Source organism: Octopus bimaculoides, chromosome 10, assembly GCF_001194135.2.
Source record: "Octopus bimaculoides isolate UCB-OBI-ISO-001 chromosome 10, ASM119413v2, whole genome shotgun sequence".
Taxonomy (NCBI): domain Eukaryota; kingdom Metazoa; phylum Mollusca; class Cephalopoda; order Octopoda; family Octopodidae; genus Octopus; species Octopus bimaculoides.
Genome location: NC_068990.1, coordinates 4,491,002 through 4,507,647, shown reverse-complemented (window position 1 = coordinate 4,507,647; position 16,646 = coordinate 4,491,002). Strand labels below are relative to the sequence as shown.

Here is a 16,646-nt window from a genome sequence, read left to right as displayed (position 1 = left end):
TGATGATGATGATATATATATATATATATATATATGTATATATGTGTATATTTATATATATGTATATGTATATATATATATATATATGTACATGTATATATATATATGTATCTATATGTATATTTATATGCATATGTATATATATATATGTGTATATGTATATATGTATATACATATGTATATATATGTGTATATATGTATATATATGTATGCATATATATGTATTTATATATATATATATATATATGTATGTACATATGTATATGTATGTGCATATATGTATATATATGTATGTATGCATATATATGTATTTATATATATATGTGTATATGTATATATATATATATATATATATATATATATATATATATATATATATATATATATAAGTACATATATGTGTATGTATGTATTTGTATATATATGTACATATGTATGTATATACATGTATATATATATATATATATATATGCACATCTGCATATACACATGCATATATTTTTGTTGATAAATGTGCACTTCTCATTAATGTATTTCTCCCTCTTATCATAAGAGATGCTTCTAATTAATCCTGATACTAATCACTCAAACATTCAAGTAATACAGAATTACCTACTTCGGTTTATTTTCCAACTCATTAGTTACAGCTTTTCAACTCATTTTTTACAATTTTTTTCTTTAGAATTAAACATTTACATTACTGGAGAATTGTGCAATACCTCAGCTCATGATACACTAACTAACTCTGTGTGTGTGTGTGTGTGTGTGTGTGTAAGTTCAAAAATAACAGTTCAAACTTTTTGAGGGGTCCAAAAAGAGAGAAAGAATGATTTCTAATAAAGATTCATCGTATTCATAAAAGACAGCCAGAGCAAGTAATAAGAATATGAAAATTGTTGAAAAATATCGTTATAGGTATAGATATACCATAAACAATTATAGAAAAATGTAGGAGAAAAAGATGTTGCATCAGAATTAGATTTAATACAAAAATTTAATACAAAATAGGATTCAATACATACACAAGTTTCAAAGGACAATACAAATATGTAAGAAAAAAATTATAATCATAGTAATTATAATTAAATTTGTGCATTGTCATTCTCATCAGTGTGAAGAATTTTTGGAAGGACATCAAAAAAGGTTGAATAAAATAAAGTAAATTAAAATAAGATACAATAAGGAAGAATACAAAAGGAGTAATATAGAAAAATCAGATATTTACAAGTGAGTTGTAAAAGGGAAAAAATAATTAATAATAATAGTGATTAATTCATATTTTGAATTTCATCTCATCAAAATCAAGTGAATGAATCAATATGATGAGTCTATTAAAATTAAAGAAATTAGAAAGTGGGCAAATGGAGAAAAGCCATTAGTTAACCCTGCTCATGAGCCATTAGTTCATATTCACAGCTGAGATTTTGTTTTACTACATGTCTCACTAATTACACTGTATAACACCATTTTTGTCCTTGGGTAGCAACTGTCATTTCTCATTTGTATACCTATTGAAAGTATGAAAAGTGGCTAATATTTCCTTCAAACTTTGCTTTTGTCACATTTATTCAAACCTCAAAGAATTTCTCTCAACGCATGGTTATGATACTCCCCCACTACTTTTGCTCATCATCAGAGATGCACATATTGTCAGCCACTAAGGGACATGCTCAACTGGTTAAGGTCAAGTATCTGATAAGCAAATCTGTGGTTTTGAGCATAATATTTGCTATGATGATATTTCTGCTTCTGCAACTCAGTGCTTAATATGTCTGAAGTGTGATGGAAAATAGGTCAGTTTCAAGACATTGATGTCCCGGTCAGAAAAGCAAAGTTTGAAGGGAATAGTAGTCATTTCCTTTGATTTCTAGACAGAAGCAAGTAGGAAATAACACTTGCTAACCAAATACAAAACAAAAAATTAAACTTTTGTTACATAGTGTTATTCATCATCATCATCATCATCATCATTTAATGTCCGTTTTCCATGCTGGCATGGGTTGGATGGTTTGACTGAAGACTGGCAAGCCAGGAGGCTGCACAATTCTCCCATCTGATTTGGCAAGGTTTCGACAGCAGGATGCCCTTCCTAGTGCCAACCACTCTGAGAGTGTAGTGGGTGCTTTTTATGTGCCACCGGCATGGAGGCCAGTTATTACATGCCACCAGTACAGGAGCCAATCTGGCAGCACTAGCATTGACCATGCTCCAATGGTGCTTTTAATGTGGCACCAGCACGGGTGCCACCAGGTGGCAGTGGCATCGGCCATGGCGATTTTACTTGACTCAACATATTGCCCAATGATTGAAGGGTACTCTTAAATGGGCTGGTTATGTGACACTGGCATAGGCCACAGCTATGATCTCACTCCATACGTAACACAGGACCATGACCATATCAGTACAGTCATTTCTTTTGCACACAACATCTGATACTTCTTATGTGTAAAATGTCAGAAATATGTGGTAAAGTTATTTACAGTAATTTGTACTCTTAATTCTGGTGAAAATTATTTCTCATGTTCTTAATACTGTAAAGACTTCAGATAAATAGCAATCACATGAATTGTGGTAGTTTGTGAAAGGAGTAAACATGATCACAGATAATATTCATCAGTCTGCTTAACATGAAAGCTATGAAATATATACAATATTGTTTCTTGAAAGTAATTTTCAAAACTTTTGTAGTACTTTTTCCATTAATGATCAGAAACATCCTCACAAAATCAAATGTACATACACCTGCATGAAAACATTTTGTATGTGTGTGTGCATGAAAGTGTGTGTGTATAGTTGTTGTTTTTAGATTTTAAACCATGCTGGAGGGAGATTTTGTCTATTAATTGCACAAATACTCTCAGTTAACCAAAGTTTTTACAGTTCGCTTTATCACATATGTAAGAGACTTTAGTACATTTGTATTTAGTATGAAGAATGCTCTCCTGAGGTACTTTCTTTCATACATATGATGTTTATTACTGCATCACTACATTACATCTCTCTCTCTCTCTCTCTCTCTCTCTCTCTCTCTCTCTCTCTCTCTCCCTCTCTCTCTCTCCATCTCTCTCTGAATTGGTATGTAGATGCAGACATGGATATGTGATTGAGGTGCTTGCTTCCCAACCATGTTCTATGGTTCAGTCCTGCTGCAGGGCACTTTGAGAAAGTGCTTTCTGTTATAGCTCCAAGAGTGAACTTGGTAGATGCTAGTTAAAAGAAGCCTGTCATTTCCATTTTTCCCGCACGTCAAACTAATATACCACATCTGATGCTTCTTATATCCAACTTTTTCTTCCATCACCTGTCTTTGTCTTTTTTCCTCCATATTTCACTTGGCTCAGCAGGTTTTCTCAGGCACAGCATATTGCCCGACGATTGAAGGGGTACCTTTAAACAGGCCAGTTAGGTAACACCAGCATCAACCACGGCTATGATCTCACTTGGCTTGCTGGGTCTTCTCAAGCACAACATATCTCCAAAGGTCTCGGTTGCTTGTCAATGCCTCTGTGAAGCCCAACATTTTAAGATCGTGCTTCACCACCTTATCCCATGTCTTCCTGGGACTACCTCTTCCACGAGTTCCCCCCACTCTGAGGGTGTGACACTTCTTCACACAGCTGTCCTCATCCATACACAACATATGACCATACCATCACAGTCGTCTTTCTTGTGCATCACATCTGATGCTTCTTTCTCTCAGGGTGCTTACACTCTGTCATGTATGTACACTGACATTGCACATCCAGTGGAGAATACTAGCTTCCTTTTCTTTTAACTTTATACATGTCCTCAGCAGTCACAGCCCATGTTTCACCGCTCTGTAGCATGGCTGTTTGCACACAGGCACCACACAATCTACCTTTCACTCTGAGTAAGAGGCCTTTTGTTACCAGCAGAAGTAGGAGCTCTCTAAACTTTTCCCAGGCAATTCTTATTCTAGCAGCTACACTCTCAGAGCATCCATCCCTGCTACTGACTTGGTCACCTTGGTAATATGGAAGCTATCAGCTACTTCTAATTTTTTTCCCCTTGCATGTGATGTCCGAAAATGTCATCATAGTATTATCTATCAATAAGACATGATGTTGTAGCTAGGACACTGTATAACAAGATCTATCAGAAGGATAACCCACGTACACACACGCACATACATACATGCATACATACATACATACATACATATGCATGTATGCACAAGAGTTTTGAATTGAATTATGGTATGAAATTTTTCTTTTGTAAATATATTCAATAAACTTCTATCCACACAGTATAATTTCCATAAGATATACATTTGCTTCAAGAAGCAAATTTGAATTTTAAGAATACATTGTTATTTTCTTGGATGTCTATTTGATAAACTAAGGAAGTATATCTCAGATATGTTAAATATCTTGCAGAATTTTACCAAAGATTGATATATTTCATGGATACCTGACATACATCAAAATGCCATCAATTATCTATTGTAGCCTTATCACCACTTTGTCATCATAATTTATCTTACTTCTGCAATCATCACTACTTCTCATCATCAGCATCATGATCATGGTTACTATTTCACATTTTGGCACAATGCCAGTAGTGTTTAGTGGGAGGCAATTAATTTACATTGGCTCCAGTACTTGACATGTATTTCATTTTATCAACTCTGAAAGGATGAAAGACAAATTTGACTTTGGCACAATTTGAACTCAGAAAGTAAAGAGCTGAAAATGCTGTGAGGCATTTTGTCCAAAGTACTAATGATTCTGTCAGCTATCCACTTTATCATCACTGTTTTAGCTTTACACTATCTCCATCACCATCATTCTCATCAACATTGTATACACATTTCTTGTTAAATATCCTGCAAAACTTAACTCCTGGGTAGTGGGGAGTGAATATTATAATTTACAACTGTCAAACAACAATGAAATGACAGCATGTGGTTATACTAAAATATCTGCTTACTACTTGAGGGTATTATTATTAATCCAAAGCAGCTTAAAGTTTCAATTTGATTAAAAGCACAGTGTTTATTTAAGTAATATGTCTCTGGGATAAAAAGTAAATATCAAAAATAACAAATAAATGATTCTTCAAGTAACTGAAAGAAAATTTGGCAGGCACTATTAAAACAGTTTGTTATCAACATCATCCTTTAGAATATTACTCTAATCTTAACATATCAGTCATTATCAAAATCTATTTCACAGTATTTCTTACATCTTTTATAATCTATCACCACAATCATTGTTTTCATGATAGAGTTGTCACACTTTCAACACAAGTGGGCACATAGGTTGCCAACTGAATGCTATTAGCTGTATACAACATTAGAAAATTTTGATGAAATAAACTTTTGTGGTTTACAGACAACAATTCTTAATGAAATAAAGCATATCAAATTCCCTTCTTATTGATAACACCTAGAACTAATTTCCTGAGCTTGAAACTTCTTCCTTAATGCACTATACATAACAGGTGTTGACACACTCTTTTAAGACTTTTATATGAATTGAGTATTATATACTCTTTCTAACGCATTTCTTTTAGTTAACACTAACCCTATACACATTTAGGCCTCTTGTTTGTCTTTTGCTTCCCATTTAATATTTTGGCAATTCTAACTACATCAGTCATTATCAGACATTTAATTTTTCCTTCACAAAGACCTTCATCATACTAACATATACGTATCTACTTTTTCTTTCGCAAGAATCTTCACTTTATTAGTATATTACATATAATTTAACCCTCTTGGGGCACTGAGGCTGATAGATCAACCCAAGTGATACAAGCTAAAAGGACTTTGAGGCTGATCAAGTGGTCCAGTGGAACTAATGTTGTGAATGGCTGGTTTTTGTAGTGTAATAGCTAATCAGAGATTGTCTTTCAGTAGATCTCTCTCAATAGAAAAAAACTTTGGTCTTTTTGGCTGCACATACCAAAACACCATGTGTTTCAAAAAGGTTAACGTTATAAAAATAAACATGTAACTTATTTCAAAACAGAACTATTTCACATACTTACTCTTATATATAATTCCCAAGTTTAAGGAGCCCACTCTGCAAATTAACATTATGAAAATTGCATCAAGATGGCAGGACTTCATCTCTTGAGCTAAAATGTAATACAAGCTTGAGTTTAATGGGTATTTTTAAACAATAATAGAATGTTTTCTTTAAAAAAGGCAAAAGACTAACGATTTAGTGTTATTCATTGTACAACTCCTTCCATGCTGCCTGAATGATGAAACTGTGAGGTGTTGCTCAGGTACTCAGCTATGAGCCCACTACCTCTTATTGTGGAAACAGTTGTAAGCTAATAAGATAACCGTTTATTCCTTTCGTCATCTTTTTTCTTATTATTGCTCTGTACTCGACTAACACTTCATTCAGAGGCATGATACATACATGCATATGCATATATATATATATACACACATATATATATATATATATATATATATATATATATATATATACATCTATAAATGATTAAATTAATTCATGTTTAAATTATTTAATGAAGTGTCTGTAAGCTCAAATGACATCTGTGATATAGATTCAAAGAAACAGGTCATTCCAGAATTTAACAACTTTTGGAAGTTGTCTTTTTCACAATTACTGTCATTATATATTTATCAACTACCTCTTGGCATCAGAGAAACTAGAGGTTGAGTTAGCATTAATAGATCTTAAAGTTATTGCTCTAGATAATAAAGAAAATGTACTCTTTAGTTAAGTCTATTTAGCACTGAACTATAAAGATACCATCTTGTCATAATCTTACATCTAAATATAATAGGACAAGCAAACCTGATAGACAGTATTAACAGCTGTATCTTTAGTTAGACATAAAGGTCATTTCAACTGTTTTTGTACATAATTCAGTATTCACAAATGCTATATCCATTAAAATATTTCTTATAAAAATATCCATTAGTTACCCATCTCAGCCATCTCTCTGTGTCTGCTAAGAACTTACATTAATATCTCTCCAAGTGAGCCTTGGATTTCCAATTTTGGAATAATAAGAGACCAGATGTATTATACATAATCTTTTCTCTCAAGCAAGATTTCAGATTTGTGCTTGTTATCAATATAACTCTTACACTTCATGTTGCTCAACTAGGAAAATGTTAGTTAAGTAGTTATAGCGGACAGTGATATTAGCAGAAAATCTGGCAGTAATCTGCTCCAACATTAAGTAGCCATGCAAACAAAAGCAGGATAATTTAAAATTGATTTTGTCTGCAGTAATAGTCACTGCTAAGTGTAAGTAGTTTTAAATGCTGAAATCATGAGCATTACGTTACTTAACTATCTTTGCACTGTTTAGGCATCTCAGAAGTCATTAATAACTCAATATTTATGTTTTGAACCTCTTGGAAACAGGTTCTGGATTGTAAAATCGCTGTGAAACCATATTGTTTTGTCTTTTATTCTCTTGCCTATGGTTTGTTTTTATTTTGTTTTACATTTCAAGATTACTTCTTTTCAATACTCTTTTACCCCAGTTTTGAAATTCTCTGGTGGAAATCCTTACAGTAAAAAATGTAATATGTTATATTAATCTTTATTTCTTTATTCTGCCACTCTTCCAATGTAACTGAAAATTACTCTAATAATCTGTCAATGAGATTTTAAAGATTTCTTTTCTTATTGGAAGTGAACTATCAATGTATATAAACAATATTCATGCCATCCATGAGTTTTGTCATTGATTTATTTAGATATCCCGAGGATAAAGACACATGAAACCTACAACTTTTACAAGCACTTTTAAGAGGGTGCACTTGGTATTCATAGTGAACTAGCAGAGATACCCAGTGTTGCCAGTGTTACATGCAATTGAAGAATTAAACTTTCTGTTATATTTTCCCTAATGAACTGGAATATCTACGGTTCGAATTTCATCAAAATTGCAGATGAAGGTTCTTTCCCTCTTTACACACCCTAAAAAAAGTCTAATCATGACACATGTATCCCATACTACTGATCTTTATGTGCAAATTCAAAAATTCTAGTCTTATGGAACCTGTTAAAAAGATTTTGCTCCCGAAAAATGGATGTCATGGAGCTCTAAAATGTGGGAGTTAAGGCCCCTATTGGGGGTGGGTGTCTTAATGTCAACCAGAAAAGTTGAATCATTGAGAATCTTTTTAACTTGGGTCTTGAATCGAATTTCTTTGAAATAGGAAATATATGTATGTTCACTGGGTTTGCAAAAGAAAGAAAAGCTACAGGAAACCAAAAGACAAATGATCACAATAAGCAGTCAGCTAACCTACCCTAGTTGTTACTACTCCCCAATGTAGGATTCTTCACCATACAGGTGACAAGCACAGCCGTAAGATGCATTACAAATCTATAGCAATTGGAAGGGCGTGACCCAATTGAAACATTAACAACTGTGTGACATGAGGGCTAAGGGGAAATGAAAGTGTCACCTCTGGAGTTTGCAAATAACCAGGTAACTGGACAGGTAACTGGACAGAATAAATAACAGACAGACACACATTCTCATCTTTACATATAGAGATTTCTGCAGTTTAAGCGGAAAGGAATTTTAGAAGAATGCAGTTTTTAAAATGAATGACTGGAACAAGTATGGTTTGCAGGATTAAATATTGCAGGTACAGCAAAAGAATGAGAAACAGGAGTATGACTTGGAATTCATTGTAGTAAAGGTATATAAATAGAAAGCTACATCTGTGCCTGGAAGTATTTCCAATCAGCTAAATGGTTTACAATGGTCTAGAATGTTTGTGCCTGTAGCAACACTATCATACTAGAACTGTGGATTACATACTGATATGGTTCTCATTTAATTTGATTAACTGACACTCCATTGACAGTTACGACAATATGCAAGTGGCTGAGTGCTCTACCAACATGCATACCCTCTACATAGTTCTCAGCAAGATTCAACATGACACGAAATGTGAGAAAGCTAGTCCTTTGAATTATGGGTACAATTCGATTTTGCTAGCTGAGTAGACTGGAGCAATTTGAAATAAAGTGTCTTGTTCAAGGACAGAATGCACTGCCAAGAATTGAACTCATGACCTTACAATCATGAGCTGAATACCTTAACCACTAAACCACATGCCTTCACATTAAAGCCTTGTATCAAGTCAACAACTCATCACTACTGAAGTATTTTCTAGCCTAAAAAAGAAACCTGGTTTTGGATGCATTTATGTCATCAAGTACTGTGAAACTTAGCCTTTGTCAAGACATTGGAGCGGGAGGTCTAATTTTCATGTATAATAAAACTAACAGCAATTATATGGAAGCAGTACAAATTTGGCATGAAGTATCTAATTGCATACGGGTACCTCCTGTGTGCAGAAGGTAAAGAGAGGGTTAATGACTATCTGTATAGTCATGCATATTATTAGAGGTATCAGTAGCAAGATCAGTAATATTTAGAAGGAACAGTGTTAGAGATATAATCAGACCTTCAGGCATACTGGAATAATCTTTGATTTGGAATATCAGAGGGAATTTGGCATGGGTTGGTATCAATAAATTTAAATATTGTTTCTAAATGTAGTGGCTAATTGTGGGTGCACACAGTTAAGATTCCGTTAAATGAAGTCAATGACCCAGTTTCAGTTCTCATTAATTATACTTAATAACATCTTTGAGAAAAACTATCACAACTCTAATTCAAATGTTCTTTGGATTTTCATATGGACTCAACAAAAGTAGAGAAACCATTCTAAAGTATATTAGATGCTATTAAACTCTTACTATCGTGTCATAGCAAATTGCTTCAGGAAAGATATATGGTTAATGATGATATTAGTTCAAATTTTGCTGCAGGTACGATAGCTTTGATCAAGACTGATTGTTCGGCTTATTTTAATCTGTACATAACTGAAATCAAATAGTCTGTAGATAATGAGAAAAAAATCCTGTTACAAAAGAGAACTTATGTAAATTTGAATTTGTACATTTATCATACTTGTAAGTGCATTATAGATCTAAAAACTGAAACCAAGAAAACCATAAAAATAGTATAAGAATTAAGCTGTAGTTAAAAATAACCTAATTACTTTGAAATGAAAAAACAATTTCCTGTTTTCATACCTATCTGATGCTTTGGTGGAATTCTCTGGAACATAAAACGTGTTCTGCATCAATACTGTTTATTCATTTTGTCATTAACCTCCAAACATGTTATTTAGAACTAATACACATCATGATTCTTTTATTTTGGTCAATTTCAATTTTTCACTATTAACCTATGTTCTTTAGTAGCTTGATTTAGTAGCTTTCCTATCTTATTTCACTAACACTCTTAGATTCTATTTGTTTACATTTTCCATTATTCTTTCCAATAATGCATAGTGCAATGTCATATTCTGATTTCTTTAAATGTTTTATTACTTTCTGAGGTTTTTTTCTTCTGGTAAATATTACCAACTGGAAAATCAAATTTTTTCAGATGACATTATGAAAACAATAATCATTGTATTGTAGTTGCTGTTATATATATATATATATATAGATAGATATATATACACACACATACACACACGTACATACGTACATACATGCATACATACATACATACATTTGTGGGATGATCATCTGTCAGATTCGAATACTAAGTCCTGTTACTAAATACTTTTCCTTTCTACAAGCACATATGCCTGTCAAGTTCTTCCTTTGGTCACTACTTTTGATGACATCAACTTTGTTGTCATAGTAAAAATGTTTTCTGTATCAGTGTATTCACCATCACTCAGTATTTCTATTTATTTTTTTATTGTCACATTTATTTTTCACTCTCTGCAGCCTGTAGTTCCTTTTATTTATTGTACTTTTCTGTTTAGGTCAATTTCAATTATAATAGTCTGAATTTTATTTTCCTTTTTTTCTACACACAGTATTGTTGCTTACATTTACAATCCTGACACTTGGCTCCTGAAATATATTTTTAAACTGTGTTTTAACTTTGGCAGTCTTACAAATCTCATATTTTCTTTACTATTCATTGCTTTCACCAATATTCAGTCTTGATTAACATTTAGGAAATTACACTATTTTATTCTTTGTGAATAGATGTTAGTCTTATAGGTTATAATTAAAATCCATTTCTTATCAACATAGACTTTTGCATGTATCATCAGAGTGACAACTGCTTATCTAGAACCCACTAAACCATGAAGTCAGAGTAGAAACTATTTTGGTTTTCGCTGTCACAAGTAAGTTATACACCTTGCATGGAACAAAAACAGGATCTGCGATACAATGGCAACTCAGAAATAATTAAAATAAGGGGTTTTGAAGTGTGTCTTGTCATTTTTGCTTTGTGTATTTATTCATACCCTTTCACTTTCAAGCACATTAGTTTTCTACTTAGTTTCTTTGAAACTATTTACTCTACTCACAAATTATGATGAACCTTCCACACAAATATACGATAAATAAAAATAATGAAATAAATTTAAAATATCAGACTTGTTTTATATATCAATTTTTATGCAAAGTTAAGAGAAAAGCTTTTTTAATGAGGTGTAACTCATTATAGTGAAGGATATATTTAATATAAAATTTGCAGGAGACATTCTAAAATTCAAAATGAATAGCTAGACATACTGGCCTCATAGGATATATATCTTTATAATTCTAGAGCAGTATCTGTTAATATTTACCTTGTATTGAAATGAAATATTTAAGAAACTCCAATTTTTACTTCATTGTTTTTCTATCTATGTTTCTGAGTCATATAGCTTTTATGATCACTAATGTAAATTATTGTAAAAGCTGAAAAATTTAACGATTTCATATAGAATATTTCTTTAAGATGACACAAGAATATGAGGTTTAATTTCAAAGCTTGCATTAAACTTCAAAAATAATTTTCCACCAAAATTATCATATCTCTTTTCAACATAAATGCTTTTGTCAACATGAAATATGTTTATATCTTAATAGAACCACCTATCTTTAGCAAGGAACTCATTTCAAAAGACTTCAAAGTAATGTATTCGTATGGCCTATGGTGCCTTTGGATTAAGAAGTGCTTAAATTTGTTTTGTTATATTGTCTCTTTTAAAGAGTTATTAAGAAAAAAATTGTTTTTATATTCCACCTGTTAAAACTAACTTACAGATTAATTGTGATTTCTCCTCTACTTCATTCCTTGGTGTTGAGAAACAGAATTTTAATGCTCTATGCATTAAATACTTTGCCACTAGACTTAACTTGCTGTTTTTCATATTGGCTGCATCACTAAATTATTTAATCTCTAAAACCCGTGAAATATTAGCTATTGATTAATGAGATTTTTTTCTCGGAGCTTATTTATGTTTGATTAGATTTTTAATGCTTCATACATTAAATATATTTAACTTAACTCAAATTATACATTTCTTCCCTGATTAAGGACCCTATTACAGTTTGCAAAATCAGAAAACACATGAATTCATTCTGTTTTACAAATGATAATAATAAATACGATTATAACGGTCTTGTTCTTGAAAAATATGCTTATTTGCTGAAAAATGTGCCTGCTGAAATTGACTATTTCACACTCGCTCACAGCACTAAATGTTGACTGTGACTTAGCTAATATTTTTGTACAGATGATGCCTCTGAAATATATAATCCTTAAACAATACAATTTTTGTATATTAATAAATGTATAATTCTGTATAGTTACTTTGTGATTCATTCATCACTACTTTGGCAAATATGAGGGTTGTCATGCTTTGTTGACAAGGTCAAAATAACAGTGAAACAGGACTTGAGTTGTCTTCCTTTCTTACTAGGAAATTGAAGATATTAGTCATTTTGTTCTCTCTTTCAACAGATTTCAACTGCCTATTTCTACTGAGCAAAGAAGGAAACCTCTATGTGGTCCCTCAATCTGCTAGAAAAAGCAACAAAATTCTCTCAAATTATACTTTCTACCACCTTAACAAAGGAAAGATAAAAATATTGTAATCCTAGAGTTGCAACGAGAATGTAGTTGTCATATCAAGAATACCTTTGATCATAAATCAGTTTGATCAGTGTAACTTGGTTTTAACAACAATACCAACAGTAGCAACTATTTCTACATACACTATGAAAAGAATTAGGTGGATCTCTATCTTTTATATATATATATATATATGAAATTTAAAAACTATTTTTCAGGGATATTTAATAGTGTGTACAATACTCATCTCCAAAATATCGTTCACATTCATTCACCGATTTTTGCTTTTCCTAATGTTCCCTACGTCTTGTTCCTCAGCATTTAATTTTCACTTATGTGTTTATTATTTAGCTCATCATTTATTTTAAGCTTTTGAATAATGAGCTGCTACATAAGCTTACTAGGGATAGCCTCTATTGAAAACCATCAGGCTATGTAAGTGTTAATTACCAACCTCATTAGTAAATTGAAATGTATTTCTTGCTCAAATACAAAACTTCATATTGTGATGTGTTTTGGATATGAAATTTCAGGTTTTAAATTTCTCAGTCAGAATAATTATGATTCAATCCCCAAAAATGTTTTACACTGAGATGTGTCTTATCATAAATATAGGGCATTAGATAATATGTACTGTTGCTGATAATGGATGAAACATTTTATGGCTGTTTAATTTTATTAATTTTCATGGTTCATATTTATTATTTGTTTGTATTATCTTATGAAATTCAATTCTAATTAGTGATAAAAGCTTTAACTATTGAGAAATGAAGGAAAAAATTGGAAATTTGTGATTATCTGAAGTGATTTGCTTTTCCTGGTATAAAGTTAAAATATAGCACACCTTTCAAATGTAATCAATTAAGTTATCTAAAAGATCATATGTGTATATATATATATATATATATATATATATATATATATATATATATAGTAATTCGAAATTCTGAAATAATTTAAAAGTTGTGTCATATTTCTTTTCAAATTGTGTATAAAATAGTCAATGCCATTTAAAGCAAAGGACTCACTATTTATTTTTAAATTTCAAATAATGAGACATTTAATTTTAAATAATATTCTTGATGGGCAACAATGTAGAATTATAAATGTTTTGTTATGCTATCATTAAGAACACATTACTAAATATATGTTTCTTTTATTGCAATTAATTACTATATTTATTTTGGCTCACTTAGGACAATATTCGATTTCTGAGTTTGGGAGTTCAGGGGATGGAGTCAACATTTAATTCTATATTGATATATTCTACATTGATAATTGATATCAATTAACCCAGATATGGATGATAGGCACCAATATATGTGACAGTTTAGATTAATTAATGGGCATGAATAGGAATTGAAATAATATTATTACAACTGTAGATTACAACTGTATTTTAACACAACTATATTTCTTATGAGATGACTTTCAATGTGCCTATAAAGATCAGTGCAAATAGCAAAGAAGGTATAGTCAGAGATAAAGAAACAGAGAAAATAAAGATATATGAAAAATGTGAGATGAAAGTAACAAAGAATGGAGTATGATAAAGTGTATAAGAAGTGGATAACAAAAAAGAGAACATCCCAATGGTGATAAAGGTAACAGTTTCATAATGATTGTGTTGTGAGAAAGAGTCTCACTATATGGAAATGAGTAGGAATAACAGAGGTTTATAAATAGTGTACCTTAAGCAAAATGTACTATCTCTAAGTTATAGCACTAATCCTTTATCATGTTTAAACTGCTGCTACTGAACAGACAGATAACTTCTATCTGAATCATACAAAATTACCTCAAACATTATCACAATTTAGAAATTTATGCAAGTAACAATATTTGTAAGTGTCATAAATATAGCAAGATTATAAATAAGATAGCAAATGGTAATTGTTATTTCTATTCATAAACTCTAAAAAAAATATATTTGCTTATTTCATTGTAAGGTGCTTATTGCATCTATTAAGCATCCCTCTTTCATGAAAAGTTATCTATTTCTCTGCCATTTATTTTTTAAGTCATTTTTTTCCCTTCCACTCTCTTTTTCTCTATCTGTCTCAGTTTCTGTCTGTCTGTTGCTCTCTCTCTCTCTCTCTCTCTCTCTCTCTCTCTCTCTCTCTCTCTCTCTCTCTCTCTCTCTCGCCTTGGCAATAAATAAAATTAAAATCTGGAAATATGAACAGGTATTTGTAACTTGTATTCTTTTCTCCTTTAATGAAAACTATTACTTGTATCATATGAAAAAATCAGTAATGCACCAAATTATGCAATGGAAATAATTTTTTTCTATTCATACTAGTTTTGTTTTTATGTTCAAAATGTTTCAACTAGAAGAAAATTTATTATTAGAAAAGATTTTAAAATTGTCATTGCATCTAGCTATTTAAAACAAATGGTATTGATAATTAGGTAAAATGTAATCAATGCTTTGCTGCATATAATCGTCAACATCCAAGTTTATCTTAGATGTTATATTTATTTATTTAAATTTATTTAAATATTAAGTTTACTTCAGTAAGTCCACTAGTGTCTATCAATTCTTAGAATTTTTTTTAGAAACAACTCAATCCAAAGTTTCTACAAAGTCTAAAATTGCTAAGTTATATTTAGAAAAGAGTTAGGTAGCAAGCTGACAGAATCATTAGTATGCTGGGCAAAATGCTTAGTGGCATTTTGTCTGTCTTTATGTTCTGAGTTCAAATTCTACCAAGGTCACTTTTGTCTTTCATCCTCTCAGGGTTGATAAAATAAGTACCAGTTGAGCACTAGGGTTGTTGTATATGACTTGCCCCCTCCCTAGATCTGCTGGCCTGGTGCCAAAATTCGAAACTCATATTTAGAAAAGAGTAATCCATCTAATAGAGATAAGTTTTCTTTACCAACAATCGTCAGCTTTTAAACCAAGGTTATGTTCTCTCTCCACTCTGCTTATTCTGTCATTATAATAATGTATACACATAATCCAAGCAACATCTATCACATACATGACATAATTTTTAATCATTCTTTGTGTCTCTGCTTATTAGATCATTCCCTGATTGGTATACATAATCCTTCTTTATGGAAAGACATCTCTGTAGACTTCCTCCATTTCCTTTGCTATGTCTCTACCTATTCTGACAACCACCTTTACAAATAAATTAACTACATATCTATTCTACTCACACAATTTGTACACAGGAAGGCCTTCATAAGCCATGAGCAGTTTCCTTCCTTGGAAGACACAACAAAGGAAAGATTTACTTGAAAACAAAAACAATGATACAACTCCTACAATGCTGTTGATATGTTAAGCATAGACATTTTTTTTATGGATTTTGAATGTTTTGAGATAACCAAAGGGTAATTCAGTTTGACAAATATTCAAAATATACATTTCCTCTTATCATTCCTAAAACACAAACCTATGTCTCTTAGGAATTTCTTAAGGTTGCCTTTCAGTCTATCATTAGCATTGTTGTCATACTGTGTACAATGTTCTTTCATTCCAGAGAGACCAGTCATTGTTCATTTATAATTTCAAATAATGTTCTTTCTGTATTTCTCATATCTATGTGGTGAAGAAAGGTATGACACTTAAGTTACATTTGCAAAACTATATTTGTACCAGAATATCAATTCTCATTTCTTGTGCAAGGTAAACGTATATATATACTCGTATATTTATATATGAGTGTGTGCATGTATGTATGTAATTATGTGTGTATACATACATACAT

General features: G+C 31.4%; 1 protein-coding gene across 7 annotated transcripts in view; it reads left to right on the top strand.

Annotated features, from left to right (window-relative positions):
• Positions 1-16,646, top strand: part of LOC106869047 (MAGUK p55 subfamily member 7) — a 582,860-nt gene that overhangs the window by 329,030 nt on the left and 237,184 nt on the right. The window lies entirely within an intron of this gene.